This window comes from Schistocerca serialis, chromosome 7, assembly GCF_023864345.2.
Source record: "Schistocerca serialis cubense isolate TAMUIC-IGC-003099 chromosome 7, iqSchSeri2.2, whole genome shotgun sequence".
Taxonomy (NCBI): Eukaryota; Metazoa; Arthropoda; class Insecta; order Orthoptera; family Acrididae; genus Schistocerca; species Schistocerca serialis.
In genome coordinates, this window is record NC_064644.1 from 468,133,932 (window position 1) to 468,152,175 (window position 18,244).

Genomic DNA, 18,244 nt, shown 5'->3' on the forward strand with positions numbered 1-18,244 from the left:
CGTCAGATTCTCTCGTCTTCATGTAGCCTAATTGCCACAACTCTGACTGCCTAACCAATATACACTTTTTTACATTGCTTGCATGTGGTTTTATTTTATATTTTGTATTTCCTGTACAAATAACTTCTGTGAAGGTACCACGTCATGTTGATCTGTGTTTACAACATTCAGCTGTCATCTGAAGATGGCCTGAGAAGCCGAAAGCCGGTTCGTGAGGAAGTAAATTAAGTTTTGCATTATTTTGGCAACAGTGAGAATTACTTTCTCGTGGTACAACCAACGACCTTAGGACGAGTTTAAAATGGAGCCAACTGTTGGTGTGGTACAGCAATCGAACTAAGATAGATTTTTCAGTGCAGCCACCTGCTGGTGACAGAAGGAACTGGAATGTGAAACATGATTTTTCTGGGCTTATGAGATAGTGTTCAAGGTAAAACTCATTTTCAACAAATACGAATTCCAATCATGTTATTTACATTTTGTAAGCCAATTTTGGTTTTCAGTGATTTATACAGAAATATGCTGTCTATTCGTCCCAGCATTCCATGGCGAATGATATATTGCTTCAAATCAGTCACCAATGTGCTGTCTGCTCATCCTAGTATTTCACGGGGAATGATATATTGTTTCAAATCAAAGTTACCAATGTGACTGCTGAGCCAGACCTTAAGAGAATTTTTTGAATGTCAGTAGGGCAAACATAGTTAAAAATTTCTCAGCCTTTCATATACTTTGCCACATTTGGCTGCAGGGAGGGAGCGCTCGGGATAGGAGGTACTTCACGCTAAAATCGCCGAAGTTCAGGTATGGTGTTGTGGTGCTCATGACTGGATGCTGATCTCAGCGAAATATGACAGTCCTGCAAACTGCAGTCAAGCCTCGCTCCCACAAATGTCGAATTTGGAGGAAGGGTAGCCCTCCAGGATGTAGGAAGGGTGCTTCATGCTCCGCTGTATGGCATTAGAGAGAAGGAAGCACTGATGCTGGTCAGCGAAATATAACTGGCACAATTTTATCATCTGTTGTGTGACACTCTGAATAAGGAAGCGCTGATGCTGATGTCAGCGAATTCCTGGCTCGTATGTCAAATGACATCCTACTTGTATACGCAAGCTACACACAAAAGCATAAAGGGGTGAGACAGAGCTGTAGTTTATCCTCCATCCTGTTTAACATTTACATTGATGATGTAGTATTCAGATGGAATCGTATCCTCTCGTAGGTCACACGATACGTGTCTCACTAACGTAATACGTAGTTTCGAGCATTGGGACGTCCAAATCTCATTCTGCCTAGTCGCAGCATATATTGTGATGCTTTTGGAACTTGGAGAAAAATGCTGTGGACCATGTGATGTACATAGAAGGCTCAGAGCGATCAAATGGAGAGGCGTGAGTTTCGAGGTGGCATAGTGCATCTGTTTAACGAAAATCAGATCAAATCAACATCTCCTCCAATGTAAGAAGCAAGTAATTGTGCTTTCTTGTACACTATAGACGGTTAGTACACACCTCAGTTATTCTGCTCGTTTGTACATAAATTGTATGAAATAAGATGTATATGCCTCAGAAAACTTCATATAATGTAGAAGTCCTTGTTTCGTAAATAAAACCGCCTTCTTCTGCTGCCACTTTGTTTATTTACCCCAGACACGATTCGCCTTCTTCTGGTTATAAGGCATCATAAGTGCATCTATAACGATACAGCTTTGTTATTTTTACATTATTAAACAGTTCACGTTGGGATTTTTTATGTAAAAAACTACTTACGATTCGCTGATCTGCATTTGGTCTCATCTGGTCTGGAGGTCGCAATACTTTATTACTGACATATAAACACAACTAGTTTTACTACTACTTTACTATGCGACATAACTGCTTAAGCTGTCCAGTGGCACACAGTCTACATAAATACTCCTTTACTCATAAAGTATGGAACATTTTATAACAATTTATGTCCTTATTTCACACACAAATAAACTAGTGTGGGACGTTGTTTACCCAGCAGCGTTAATGCATCCCTATCAGCGCACACAAAAGGCGTATGTGACACTCTTTACAGAACTGTGACAGATAAGTAGGGTACGACCTGCCTCATTTTGCCTTCCTCAGCATCTTTATAACTTTTCCCGAAATTTTGACATTCAAGCGTATTCGTGCACTTTTTGACATAGAACGCACCTCCTGACTCTTTAACAAGCTGCCATAATTGTAACTCACCCACTCCCCCTAGTCTCTCAAGTAATTTGTCATACCTGTCTACCCCCACTTGCCCATTCTCACTCACTCAATCAGATCAGGTCATTTTCATTACGTCTTTGTGTCACTCTAACTGTCACTGTCTCCTGTCTCACAGCCAAGTCTCCTTCGTTGTGTCCTACTACTGCTGTCCCTTCTCATTGTCACTGCCACCCTCTTGCCTGTCTTACTGCTACTATCTCATTGATTCCTTCCCACTACTGCTCTCTATTCTGTCACAATCTCTCTCTCTCTCGTTGTCACTGTCAACGATTCTATCTCTCATTAACACTTTCTCTCACTTACTTCTACTTCCTAAGCCTCTTTATTGCCCTCCCACTGTCGCTGTCTTCTTCACTCTTTTCCTAGCATTGTTCTCCCACTGTCAAGTATGTTTCACTGCCAGAAAGTGTTCGTAAGAGTTCCTTACTCTATGAGTAAAGGAGTACTGATTTACACTGCGTGTCATTGAACAACATGAGTGAAGTAGCAGTTGCGTCTTACGGTAAAGTAGTAGAAAACAAACAGTGCAGAACTCGATATTGGACCTTATGTTCATGGTGGGCCACAAATGTGTCAAATCAATTTTTTCTTCTATTTTGGAAGATATGACTTTTTTTCAGAACTGGTTGTCAGTATCGTTCCGTTACGTCAAAAGCCAATACACATATGTCCATCACTGAAGAAAAAAGATTCTACGTAGAAAGTACACAGCAGTTTTCCAGTTTGACTCACATACAGACCACTATGCAGTAAGCAGTAAGATATCAAAAGTTTTTGTAATGTAATCAGACATTTGAAGCTGTTTTATAGTTTTATACATGGAAGTTCAGTTCTTAAAGAATAAAGGATGTGGATTACTTGTTACATCTATTTGTTGTTAATATGTACAAACCTTATACATCCTATTTGATAAATATTTAACATAGAATAATTGATATATTCTCGTAATTCTACCACAATCCTCCATCTCAAGCAATCGTGTAGCATACTCCACGTACCACCTCCTTCTCCTCCATCTTCTTGTCGTTCTTTTTCTTGAGCCTTTGTTCTGCATCGGCGCAGTGTCGCCGTGGTTACTATCGGATTTTCCACAGTTAATTTTAAGTGGCCGAATGCCATTCCTTCGCCACCTTATCAACCATGGGACGGAATGTGTGTACTTCAACTTTCTGCGTGTACTTTGGTCCATAACAAAGTGAGTGAAAGTTTTCTAAATGTTAGCGAATCGCGCAACATAGGATCGGCTTAGCTACCAGTCCAGTACTGACACAATGGGATGTGGGAAATAGCCTATATACCGCACCCACGCTGTCCGACATACCGGACCTCGTTGTTAACGCTTCTACTGCTATGATCATGTAAAGACACCATGCTACGCTGTTCCCCAGATGCTGTGGACGGGGATTGCGAGCCACGTGAGTTTTCCTACAGTGCTAGGTGCATCCGTATGTGACATCGGCTGTCTCTGCTGAGGGCGAGTTACTGCAATACCTCGGTGAATAAAAAGTTTCGAATGTTTATCATACAACATATGTGCCTCAGTGCCTGCTATCATTTGCAAAAATTCTCGTTGTGGTGTCTTGAATCAGTTGTGAGACGCAACGATTGTCTTGACCAAATGATTCGCGATACGCATGGATGTAAATGGACATGTCGCGTGTGACCGTCCACCGGATATAAAACCAAATAACTCGAGAGCAAAACGAGATATTGTTCTTCATTCAATTTTAAATAAAATATCGATATGTTATCTGTATTTCATTCACTGTCGTGTATGAACTAAAACTCACCACATGTAAACTTTGCTCAACACATTTTTACACCTGCAAAATCGTTAAAATTTCGCCCGATGTTTTATTTAGTTTGAAGGAGCACACTAACAATGGCATATAACTAAAATAAATTCAATCTTTTGTCGAGCGAAGATATCAGACTGTAAGATGTAGAAAAATCAAATCTTTTCACCTAATGATTTCTTGAAATGGGATGTTAGGTAATTCATAGCACCAGGCAAGTCCACGTCGGCAGAACTTGGCATGTTGCACGCGGTCACCGCCCGAAAAAAAAAAAAAAAAAAATCAAACGATAGTGTGGCCTAGTTGGCCAGGAGGCCCCATCAGGGATAGATCGACCGCTGGGTTGCAAACCTTCTTTCAGGTAAAGCCATTCTGGGGGACTGCGTGTCGGTGATGAGGATGATGAAAGGATGATGGCCAGCCGGTATGGCCGTGCGGTTCTAGGCGCTTCAGTCTGGAACCACGTGACCCCTACGGTCGCAGGTTCGAATCCTACCTCGGGCACGGATGTGTGTGATGTCCTTAGGTTAGTTAGGTTTGAGTAGTTCTGAGTTCTAGGGGACTGATGACCACAGATGTTAAGTCCCCTAGTGTTCAGAGCCATTTGAACCAAAGGATGATGAGGACAACACAACACCCTGACCACGAGCGAAGAAAATCCCCAACCCAATCGAGAATCGAAGCCGGGACCGCTGCATAGTAGGAAAACACGTTACTATTCAGATAAGCAGGCCGTCTCCGTCGGACATAAAACCCAATAACTTGAGAATGAAATAAGATACAGTCCTCCTCTCAGTCTGAAATAAAATTTCCGTACGTTACCTTCATTTCATTAGTGAACTGTACGAACTAGAATATCTTCAGACTCTTTAGAATTCGTACAATGTTTAAGTTAATTTGATGCAACTCGGTAAACGTAGAGGAATAACTAAAAGAGATTCAGTACTTAACCGAATGTAGATTGTACACTGTGAGACGTGCAAAAAACAAATTCTTTTGCTTGATAGTTCTGAAAGAACCATAAGTATTTCATACCTACCAGAACGCCGTTTCTCAGCAAAGGCACCAGCATTTAGCCTGCACTACAGCCATAAGAAAGGCCACCCTCGGCACGGAATGCAGAGAAAGGGTTAATCCGCCTTGCGAATTTCAACCAGGACAGCGGTCAGTATCTCCCCACCTCTCAAGCATAACCTTAACAAGCACAGTTGTCGGGCACGTCCACTTTCCACACACTGTCCTGCCAAAATTGTCTTTCTTCATTGGTTACCAGAGAGACCTGAGGAAAAAGTCACAGATAAGACCGAAGTGTCGTCCATAAAATTCTCGGCACGAACAAGCGCTCTCCATCTCTCGCACTAGCCCTCTACGTTTTTAGCAGAAATGGTGGGAACGGCTGGAGTGAGAGCGCGTCTGGGTTTGGTGGCGGGTGGTAGGGGGGGAGAAGGGGTTGGGGTGGCATTCGTTCCGCTGGAGTCCCACGGGGCTCGAACCGCGGCCACCTGCGAGCAGCAGCGGCGGCTCTGTAAATCAGCCGCTGGACGCCGCTCCCTGAGGAGTGCCCTGGGCCGCGGGTCGGTGATTTAGCCGGCGCAGCACGGCGCGGCAGTGCGCTGCTATCTTCAGGCATAACTCACGGCCTGGCCGCTTCGCCGCCTCTGTGCGCTTTAATTACTGTTCGCCAGATTAATCCGCGCATTAGGCACAACTTATTTATAGCCCCCTTTTTATTGGGAAAAGCCGTCCAATTTTTTTTGGGTAGCAAAAAGGGCGAAGCGCGAGAAATGGCAGTGTATCAGTTATTTTATTATTTTCCTTTTTCTTCTTTTGTACTGCCCGTGTTACTGATTGCGTTTCTCACAAAGGAGAAGCAAATGAAATACAGCCGTTCAGTAGACACTCCACGTACGGAGCTGCCGTTTGCAAAACGGTGTGTGGATTAGCATCACTGGTCACGAAAACAGAAGGCCGTTTCAGGCTACTACTCGGTACATGTTTCAGTACTGATTATTTGTATGTATAGATCGACGTGAGAACCTGTCGCACAGTGAAGCAAAGTTACTCGAAACTGGACAGAGAGCTTCAGACGTCCCGTGCCCTTATTAGCTGCGAGCATGTCCCCCAAAGTTTGTGCGTACTTTATCGCTTGATATAAGACGGGAATTGATTGCCCCTCTGTCTTCAATAAACCCCACACAGATGATGTATTCTGGGTATAATTAGACGTTGTACTCTTTCTTGAGATGTACTACAAATTAATTAATTTTTTCACATCATTCTTTCTTTAATATAAATGATAGTGTTAATCGGCGGGAGCACATCTGATATGAAAATTTATTCACCTAGCAGCGTGAGTCGTGCTTGGGTAGCTCAGATGGTAGAGCACTTTCCCGCGAAAGGCAAAGGTCCTGAGTTCGAGTCTCGATCCGGCACACAGTTTTAATCTGCCAGGAAGTTTCATATCAGCGCACACTCTGCTGCAGAGCGAAAATCTCATTCTGGAAACGTCCCCCAGGCTGTGGCTAAGCCATGTCTCCGCAATATCCTTTCTTTCAGGAGTGCTAGTTCTGCTAGGTTCGCAGGAGAGCTTCTGTCAAGTTTGGAAGGTAGGAGACGAGATACTGACAGAAGGAAAGCTGTGAGGATGGGGCGTGAGTCGTGCTTGGGTAGCTCAGATGGTAGAGCCGTCGTAATAGGTAGCAAGTTCTGTTAAGGCTCCTGTGAGATTCTCCTCCACTTGTTCAAAGGTTTTATCCTGTGTGGCCACTGCTGCATCATCAGCATATATGAACATAATCTCAAACCAAACCCCAGTAAATCACAAGTATCCGCCTTCCATCTTAGGAGCAAACAAGCCAAACGGAAACTCCGAGTCATGTGGCAAGGGGAAGAGCTGAAACATACAAACAGCCCAAAATACCTGGGAGTAACATTGGACAGAGCACTTACTTTTAAGCAGCACTGTCACAACACTAAAAAAAAGGTCTGTGCCAGGAACAACATACTGCGGAAGCTAACAGGTTCATCGTGGGGAGCTCAACCACATGTTTTGCGCACCACAGGTCTGGTGCTGAGTATCTCAGCTGCGGAATATGCGGCGCCAGTTTGGAGGAACTCTGCCCACGCTAAGCAAGTTGACGTCGCCGTAAACGAAACTGTACGTATTGCCACAGGATGCCTCAAACGAACTCCCACAGACATCATTTACCCCATCATAGGCATAGCACCACCCACTATCCGCAGACAAGTAGCCGCCGAGATCGAAAGATCAAAACAAAAGAATGATCCTCGACACCCGATGTATATGCACCGAAAACAACGTGTCCGGCTGAAATCCCGCAGGAGTTTCATTGAAACTACTGAAGAGCTCGCCACCAAGCCCGTCGCAAGGCGGCTATCTCTCTGGGAAGAAATGGTGCCACACTCCACAATGGAACTACTTGAGGAGGGATCTGCAGGATTTCAACTACCTTTTACAACTTGGAGGTCATTAAACCGGCTGCGCACTGGAGTAACTGGGTGCAAATCAAACCTATTTAAATGGGGTTACAGTGATAGCGATAGGTGTGAATGCGGAGCAATACAGGACTTGGACCACCTACTGATCTGCCCAGATATGTCTATGACATGCACTAAAGATGATATTTTGAAAGTCTATGACAAAGCAATCTACGTTGCTAATTACTGGGAAGGGAAGATATAATTGGTGCATCCGGACACGGAAGAAGAAGAAGATGGTAGAGCACTTGCCCACGAATGGCAAAGGTCCCAAGTTACAGTCTCGGTCCGGCACACAGTTTTAATCTGCCAGGAAGTTTCACATCGGTGCACACTCCGCTGCAGAGTGAAATATCATTCTATAAACAAGGCGTGTTTCTACATCTGAAAGATGACGTGTATTCTAATTTCGCACCAGTCACGTAAGAGTGGCGCTTCCCTTTAAATAAACGCTGTAACGATCGTGAGCGTTCCTTGCCTTTGACATTGGGCGTAGTGAGTTTATGTTAGTCAACAATGCCTTTAAGGCGACCAGGACATCGTTACTAATACCGCACTTGGTTTGAATGAGGTCGTTTAATAGTGCTAGGTAAAGCTGTGCGTTCCTTCTGCAATATTGCAGAAAGACTTGGCACGATTGCAGCCATTGATTGCTGGCAGCGATGGTCGCTAGAATTTAAGGTCACGAGAAAATCTGTCTCCGGACGGACACATGGCACTCCCGAGGGGGAAGACAATCGTGTTCTGAGTATGGCTGTGGCGCATCGTATTGAATCTACAGCAGCAATGTGAGCAGTTGTTGGCACCACTGTTACAAAACGAACTGTTACAAAAAGGTTACTTCAAAGTCAGCTCCGAGCAAGACGCCCTGTATCGTGTATTCCACTAGAAATCACCACCATTACCGACATCAGTGGTGTCAAGCGAGAGCTCATTGGAGAGTAGTGTGTGGAGGTCAGCTGTGTTTTCTGATGAAAGCTGATTCTGCCTCGGCGCGAGTGATGGGGTGTGTTGGTTAAAAAGAGACAACTTGAGGACCTGCATCCAACCTATCTGCATGCTAGACACACGGAATCTACAGCTGGAGCTATAGTCTGGGGTGCGGTTTCGTATGACAGCACGTACACTCTCAAGATTATCCCACTCACAGTAACTCCAAATCCGTTCGTCAGTTTGGTTATTCAACGTGTCGTTCTGCTATTCGTGAACAGCATTCCAGCTAGTGTTGTCCAACAGGATAACGCTCGCCCGCATCCCGCTGTTGTAACCAAACATGCTCTGCAGAGTGTCGACATGTTACTTCGGCCTGCTCGATCACCAGACTTGTCTCCAGCCGAGCACGTATTGGACTTCAGCGGACAACACCCGCAGCGTCAACTCCATTAGTATTAACCGTCCCTCTACTGACTGACCACGTGCAACAGCTATTGAACTCCATCCCACAAACTGACATCTGGTACCTGTACAACACAATCATACACATTTATACACATACATTCGACATTGTGGTTGTTACACCGGTCATCAATGTAGCAGCGTTTCACACGGCAATGGTATATCTCGCGCTTATGTAACCTGTGATCTTACAATGTTAATACTTAAATATCTCATCTGGACGAACGTATTCTCGAAATTTGATTGCTTTACATGTCTGCTCCAGTAGCTGAACGCAAGTGCTGCGAGAAGATACTTTGAAGTTGACGTTCGGTGAAGGCTTTGTACGACTTAGAGCATTCGAAGTAGAATAGTTCTTGTGCGATGTAGTAAAGCTCAGTTTTACTGATGTAATTGGGATCCACTTCTCGATTGTGAGTAGCACAGTTTATGTAAAGGTGGTGGGTGCTAAATGCTGTGATATGATTATTGAAGGATGTGGCAGATCTTTTAAATTTATGAAACGTCCCCTTAGAAAAATTTATGAATGACTGTGCTGATAAACCTCCTACATTATTAGCTTTCCAAACAGCTGAGCAAAACTGAATGTATTCAGACATTACTCTCTTTACATATTCTGATCAACACTAAACTGACACACAATATTTTTAGTGCAACGCAATCTGACTTTCAATAATCCCTACAAAAAAATGGCCCTGAATTACAATAACCTATACCTTTCATGAATCACTTACCTCACAAAAATTTTCGTTACTAGAACTCCTGCAATACAGAGATTCTAACTACTGAAGGCACTAACTACCTGTAGGCATCGTTAGCAAATGAAGGATTTTGATACAGAACAAACAATGTATTTACCTTAATAATCTTACAAAGTCATCACATACTACAATAGCAAATTCCAACAATGCAAACCAGCCACAACCTTCACACAGCACAGTCAGTGATTTTCGTATAGAGCGCTACATAGCGTTACCAAAATAAAAACCTAAACAGCCTACTTACATAGCCCCCGTGCTCCTCAGAAAAAATTTTACAAATTGTTTTGGAAAGTGGCCAATACAGATCTGAAAAATTTTTTTTCATAATTACAATAACAAAGAATTCAAATGCACACACTTATTGATACAATGTTGGTCAAAAGCTACAATTTTCTCACAGTCTATATAAAGGCAGTCCTGATTATTCATCACAGTAAAATTGCAGTGTCTTTTTTTCAAAGTCTGAGTAGTAAAAGAAAATGCACATGGAAGTAGTGGATTTCCATGCAGTCTTGAAGAAGTAGTGCTGTCCTTCCTACGGAAAGACAGTGCTGACTCTTGACATGCAGACAGGTAATGGGCCACAACAGAGCAAACCCACAGCTGAGTCAGTCAAAGTTTTGAAGAAAATTGGTAGGTAGGTCATCACAGAGCAGACCCATTGTAGTCCTGGTAGAGAGTATGGTATTGGTGAGCCACCAGAGGTGCAGACCCACTGCAGTCCTTGTAGAAATAATGGTACTGGTGGGTCATCAAAGGTGCAGAGCCACTGCAGTCCTTGTAGAGATGGCCAGCAGCCATTTGCTGCGACTGTGCAGGTGCCCAGTCACCATCGAAGAGTCTTGCGGACAATATAGCAAGTCCATAAACCACCACTTCTGCAATCACAAAGTTTTTTGGAATTGTCCTTAGAACCAGCAATGCTGTTAACCAGTCCCTTGCTAAATTATTAATACACATGCAAGCACTAACAGTACCAACTTCTCACATACTGTGCATATATTATGACCAACAGAAACGTGTGCACTGAAATGAAACATAATTTGAAGAACTGGTGTCTATACAATTATAAATTTACAACAGAAGAATACAATTACAAAGATACAAAATACATCATTAAAGAACATAACAGTACAGATAACATTTGTAGTAACACAGGCTTTACAAAAGAATAGAAATAAACATATACATCATTGTTACAGGAATTAAGACATAAGTAAATACAGAAAATAATGAGAATAGTTTTCGAAACATTAATTTCACGTATGAGCATTGAGACAGAACAGAATTAATAATGTCTATAAACATCTTTACAAAGAAAGTAACATATTATTAATGCAAATTATATTTGAGGATAACAGTATTCCTCATCATAGTGAATGTAGCTTAGTACTAGAAAAATTCTACAACATATATCTTATTAGCCAAACACATAAAGACAGGAAAATACAAATACACAAGGGTACACAAACTAATAGCGGAATAAGGCAAAAGGAAAGGACAGGGTTCGCTTTCAGTGTAACATTTGGTACTGCAGCCCAACCCAAAACTTCATTTCATACATGTCTCCTCTTATTTCAACATTTGTTTCCAACAAAAAAAAAATCCTATCCAAGCATGCTTTCTGCATTCTATTCATATCCTCTTTGAAAATACTTATTCTCCGCTGTACAAAACTTTTTTGGCCAAACAATTTTCTTATAGCTTCTCAATGCATTTCTTCCAATTCATCACAACTCGTTCTCTTATATAGCCTACCCCATCTTAAGCTAACTTAAATCTACTGAGCTCAGATGCCTAAACTAAGGGACGAGGCAATGCAGCAGCACGAAACAATTAACACAAACAGCAATGACAAAAAAATGCAAATTGACAAAGCTAGCAGCAGTAAATCTAAATTAGCAAAGAAAATGCAACATTACAACTAATATGAGCCAATGTGCAGCAATGCGAAAAACAAATCAGTAGTAAACCTGACTTAACAGAGTGATACAAAGTGAAATTCAGTAGCACTATGCCTGGAAAACAGCAGCAGCAAATGCAATAACCTATACCTGATTATGACAAAGTTCAAGCAGAAAAAATATTACAGTAAAGACAGGAAATGTCTAATAACTATGTCACATCTTAACACTAGAGTGATGTATCACCTTGACTTACTCTATGAAACAAGTTACCCAGTCACTGAAAAAAGTATGTATGCAATTCCTGTGAAGAGAAATGTCTATTTGTGCTCCCTTTTTTAAGAAAGTAGATCATAAAATGTTTGAAGCACAAAATCAATCACTCAAATACGTGTAGTGTAGCGCTAAACTGTGAGTCTTGTTGTAAGACAATCTCTGTCATTACTTAAGGGTAAAAAATGTGTCAAGTGTCGTAATTATCGTCGTCCGTAAGAAAAGGTATGTAGAAGTCAATGTATTTGCCTCCTAATAAACAAAGTGAATTGCTATGCGTATAGATATCATAGTTGTTACGATTATTGGCGTGATGAAGTAAGTACTGTACTGTAACGTGTTGTTGTGCTACAGAAAAGGCTGTCTCGTTGTAGCTATACCATAAAAGTTACTACTAAAACATGTTTTACTTTCCAGAATAATACAGAAAAACTGTGCAGATATAAAATAGATACACCGCAAAAGCAACTATGTAAATTGTCACTCATTAGTAGCGTCGTGATATAATCGTGTAGCTGTCACGTAAACTAACCACTGTGTCTCTGGTATCTCTCAGAAAGTACTTTAAATCCAGAATGTATTTTCAAGTAAACCAAAATGTTGCATTAAAATCTCATTAGCAGTACCAGTATATGTTCTAAGTATGAAAGCCGTGCATTCGTTACGTAATCGTGCAACCAACATGCAAGAATGTACAAATAACAACACTGTGTCGTCTGTTCACTATAACAATGCATTCGTTATTCTGTTTAAATAAGTTCTCTTGGTTCTTGACTGGTTATTTAACTTCAAACATTGTTGCATGTTGACAGTTTCTAAGTCTGACAAAGCATACTAGTAACGTGAAGTGAAAAGTTTTATGGCAAAGCCAAAGTTAAAAAGGAGATTATCTTTCAATAAACGGTTTTACATGTGAAATGTAGTGCAATCCTTTACCCTTCCTAGTACGCAGAGTTTCATCTTCAAAGCAATTATCATGTTGTAGACGTCGGTAAGGAACGCTAAAATTTTTCTCGAGGTTAGCGTCTATGCTATTTTTCTCTGAGAAAGCCGGCGCATGTGGCTGTCTGCGGTGTGAGTCATTGTCTGTCTCTTTGTTGGCGCGCGTCGTTATTAGGACTAGGAGACCTAACTTCTACAAATTCTCCTTGACGAGAATGCCCTGACCTGTTTGAATCTCGCCAGTTCTGATGAAATTCAGGTCTGTAGTTATGAGTATATCGTCTGTCGTCATGTCGGTAATTTCTGTAATTAATTTATTGTCGGTCACGTGGTGGAGAACTTCTCCCTGAGTCGTAACTGCGTGGAGGACCGTTGTGTCTGAAGTTATTCTGTCTCCCTTCATAATAATTGTTTTGGTTCCTATGTTGTCTGTTTCTATGGTTGTCTCTGTCACATCCATTACTATGGAAATGCGATCTTTCTCTGTAATTATTACTACTCTGCCAACGGTTGTCATGCGGGTGGTGTCTGTTTCGGTCACGATTTGCGTTGTAAGAACAGCCTTGTCGTGTCCAGTTATTATTTCTGTCATCACGGAATTGTGACGGATGTGACCTGTAATTCTTGTGTTCCTGATTTCGCGTTTCGCGATTGTCAGCGTCAATTTCCAATTCTTGTAACAGTCCCTGAAAAGCTTCAATGTCGTCTTTGCAACGTCCTGCCAAAATACTATGTCGTAAATGTTCAGGCAATTTGATTATGCAAATGCGGATGAGTTCTGAGGGGCTGTATGGGTTTGTAACATACTGATTCTTATGTAACATGTCTTCGAAATATTTGACAAGACTGGAAAATTCAGATTGTTCGAAATGTTTCATCATTATGATGCTATGTTTTACTCGGTCTTGTGTAGCTTGAGACCAATATGCTGAGAGGAAGGCATGATAAAATTTTCCTTCACTGTGACAATCGTGAATGACCGATCGCATTCTTACAGCTGGTTCATTCTCTAAGTAGCCACACATAAATTCTAACCTGTGCTCCAATGACCAGTTGGGGGGAAAACAATGAGAGAATTGATGGAGCCATGCTTGTGGATGAATGTCATTGCCAGAATTCTTAAATGTTTCGAATTTACGTGTAGTAATGAACAGCTTATAGTCAAAACCATCATGTCGGCGAGTCTCATATCGGTCATTGTTACTTCGTTTCGGCGGTTCCATTTCAAAATTCGGTGTACCTTGCCAATTTCTTTCAGAATTTCCGAAGTGCCCTGTGTTATTATTTTGTGGCTGTTCCGTATTTCTATGTCCCTCTTCCCATATTGGGGCGCGACTGTCCTCTGAAATGTGTAATTCTTATATTACCTGTGTCAACTGATCTTGTACTTCCCGGATTTCTCTTTTGTACTGTGTATTGATTTGATTTTGATTTTGTTTGAATTTTCTAATTCGTTCATACTCTTCTGTGTCAGTGAAGGCTACGGGTCTTGTGTCATTCAGATCATCATCTACGTCTGTAGATAAGTTAGTGAACTGATCAGAAAGTTCGGCTACTTTATCCGACAGTGAACCTATTTGCTCAGTGTGTTTTTCTGAACCAAGTTTCAGAGTGTCCATTTGTGTTGAAATCAAATCTACTGTGTCCTTTAAGTTTTCCCGAGTTTTTGTAAGTTGCGCAACCGAATCGGTATATGCAACTGAGTCAATTTTAGCTTGCAAGGTGTCGCGATTTTCATGAACAATAGTTTGCAGTTCCTTTATGGCTGCTTCGTGATTCTGTAATGCATTTTCATGACGCGAAAAAATAGGTTGAAAATGCTCACAAATTTGTGTTTTTACGTCATTACAGACTTTTTGACATTTCGATTCAGTTTTAAGTAACTCGGCAGTTAAATCTTAGAAAGCCATTCTAGGTATCAAATTAATTATACCTTTGTTAATTAATAATCTTCATCTACCTAAACGCTGACAAATAATATTAGACAAACAAATAATCCAGAAGAACATAAACCGTGACCAACCATTAAAGAAAGAGAACCCATACAACACGTGTTTGTTCAAGCGTTTGTTCCACTGAGTCTAACTTTTGAAGCTGTTCCTGTGTTTGTCACTGGTGTTGTTCCATTGTATCTAACTTTTGAAGATTTTCTTCCATTGTGTCTAACTTTTGCTGTGTTTGTCTCTGATTTTGTTTCATTTGTTGCATTAATTGCAATAATAATGTATTAGTGTCTGGAACCTGTTTCTCTATTGTTTTTGGCATGTTTCACCGGCAACATTCACATTTTGACAAGCAGAAAATGTGTCTTGACTCATTTGAGAAAACGGCGAGGACCCAAAACATGAATCTGCAGTATTCGCAAGATTGTGTCCTGTCATTCCAGATTCCTGAGGCGAGCTGTTGCCGACCGATCGATCGATAATGCTTCCCTGTTCACTAATTGTTTCACTGTCTACACCATTATTTTCCGCCCGCTCCATTTCCCTTTGCACAATTACCAAATTACCACTTTGAATGTTTGTTAATTCATTACACGGTGGCGCTAACACACTGCTTTCGTCTTCACTGTCATTTCTCAGTTCACTTTGGAGCCTAGTATTACGTTTTTCACACGCCTTTATTGTCACAATATTTCACACTACCACACAGAAAAGCACAATTTGAAGAGCAAAATAAGAAAACACAATAACATAGCACTGAAAATAATATCTAGTTAATCGCAAGCGCAGCTGCGAAATACTTGGTGAAAATCTACATGCATGCCACAACTGTTTTACTGTACAGCAATGAAAGACTGCAACTACAAAGGAGATTCTCTCTACAATTACACACTAGCAATAAACAAAAGCTACACTAATTACACAAACTACAAGAAAAAATCAGAAGATTCCAGTGAGGTATCCTGGCAGGGTCGACATATGAAACGTCACCTTAGAAAAATTTATGAATGACTGTTCTGATAAACCTCTTACATTATTTGCTTTTCAAACAGCTGAGCAAAACTGAACGTACTCAGACATTACTCTCTTTACTTATTCTGATCAACACTAAACTGACACACAATATTTTTAGCGCAACGCAATCTGACTTTCAACAATCCCTACAAAAGAATGGCCCTGACTAACAATAACCTATACCTTTCATGAATCACTTACCTCAGAAAAATCTTCGTTACTCGAACTACTGCAATACAGAGAGCGCCAATATTGCCAGATAAATAAAAGATTCTAATTCTAACTACTGAAGGCACTAACTGCTTGTAGGCATAGTTAGGAAATGAAAGATTTTATTAGAGAACAAACAATGTTTTTACCTTAATAATGTTCCAAAGTCCTCATAAATATCAGTTCATGATATCCAATATTAAAAATTTACTCTTTCTGATGGACACACGTCCGGATCATCCGCTCTCAAAACGCCGCCATCTCTCTCCCCACATCCACCACTGCTGGCGGCCCACATCCAACTGCGCAACGCTACGCGCTGTTAACAGCCAACTTCCCAACACTACAATAGCGAATTCCAACAATGCAAACCAGCCACGGCCTTCACACAGCACAGTCAGTGATTTTCATATAGAGCGCTACATGGCGTTACCAACATGAAAACCTAAACAGCCTACTTCTAATCACTGTGATGGAAACGTCTCTGATGTCAATGTAGTTCATGCAGGTTTCAGGATTAGAACGGCGCGTATTTTTTAACCTCATTTTGATATAACTACGGAACAGAAGCTTTATTTAGAACGTCACCGTTCCCTTCCGTTTACAAAACGTCATATACACTCTATTACGTACAACATACGTTACATATTTAACTTCAGATTGAACATCATCATTCTTCGCAGGTTCGTCCCCTGCTATTTCTACACCAATATAAAATGGATTAACACTTTGAAATAGTTTATTCTTACATTTACACTGGTTTTCTAAATCTACCCACGATTTCACCTTCCCAATTTCTGCGCTACATTCCGGTTTTGAATACGTAACAAACTTAAAGGCATTACGCCTACCATATTTCCTCCATGGCACACCGGACGACTTGTCCGGCTTCAAACTAAATGGTCCAAGTTTATTGGTACACGCTAGTCTAACCTTTTCTAAAGCACCTTGGTCTTCAAATATTTTTTTGTTAGCCCTATCATCTAATGTCAGTCGCTCTACTCTTACGTTAATCCGATAGACATAAGTAATAATTTTGTTAATAATAACAGCATCATACGTGTTAGCAAAAAACTTAAATTCATCTGTTATATCATAATCTCCGAATAGGTACGCTGGCAAGCGCGACATCGGCACGTCCCATCCGTCGTCGGATCCAAGTTGTGAAGTCTCTTCTTCGACCCCATCTGCCGCTGTGTTAGAATTTGTGTTATGTTCATTGGTTTGGGTTTGTTGTATACCACGGGAATCATCTTCATACATGCCTCTTCTGTATCCCACAGCGGGACGCAAGTGGTACGCCATCCTGCAATGTCCAAAACATAGAATAACCTAGTGAGCCACTGCGCTCGATAATGTAAACGTAATTCGTAGCTGCATTTGCATTGCCATTTCTTCTTCTCCGTACTCAACTTGTTCACAAGCCTATATTTGGTGTTACCCTGCGAGGGAGACCTCACTGACCGTGAGGCCATTTTCTAGGATGGCCTACGGCTGTGTGTCTGAGAAGGACTGTGTGATAACTATTGAGGCTCTAATATGTGTACCATAGAGGTCCTCAAAGCATATGGGAAGGTCATTAGTAATGTTGCGGAGGAGTGGACCACATTTCAAACGTTTCCAGTTTTAAATGGTGTCAAGCAAATAAAAATAGATCTTCAGCAGCACATTCCTTCGTATGTTTACATACGTGGGTATAGAGCTATTGTGATGTATGATGGATGGCTGTGCACTTGCTCCGGCTGTGGACAGACTGTCACGTCCCGGCACAGCCTCACTATAGCAGAATGAAGTAAGTGTGAACTGCGTAGCGCAATCGGGACGTTAACGACAATGGGTTGGTTATAAATGGCTGTCAACCTTTATATCGGAGATGAGAGGGAGAGAATCTCCTTCGTTTCAAGCAAATACGTTTCCTGAAAATAGGTTATAGAATTGCAATAGGCAGAAATGATTGGTTAGCTTCTACCAAGTTTATTCTCATATATGCTTATGTGAGGTGTTGGACCATAAACCCCTTAAAAAGATTCAGTCTATTTATTCGGACTTGCTACTTCAAAGCTAATTGCCAGTACATATAAGAAGCAAGTACAAAGCAATCACTTGTTATTTGTTAGCACTGAAATCTCTCTAAGTAATTGAGACAAAGACTGACAGCCTCCGTTGAACACTATTCCAATGAAACTCTAATATCCGACTTGACCTGCAGTTCCTGAGTGGCCACCAGAGTCTATCACCGCCTTCTCGTAGCTGAAGTCTTTATCAGCT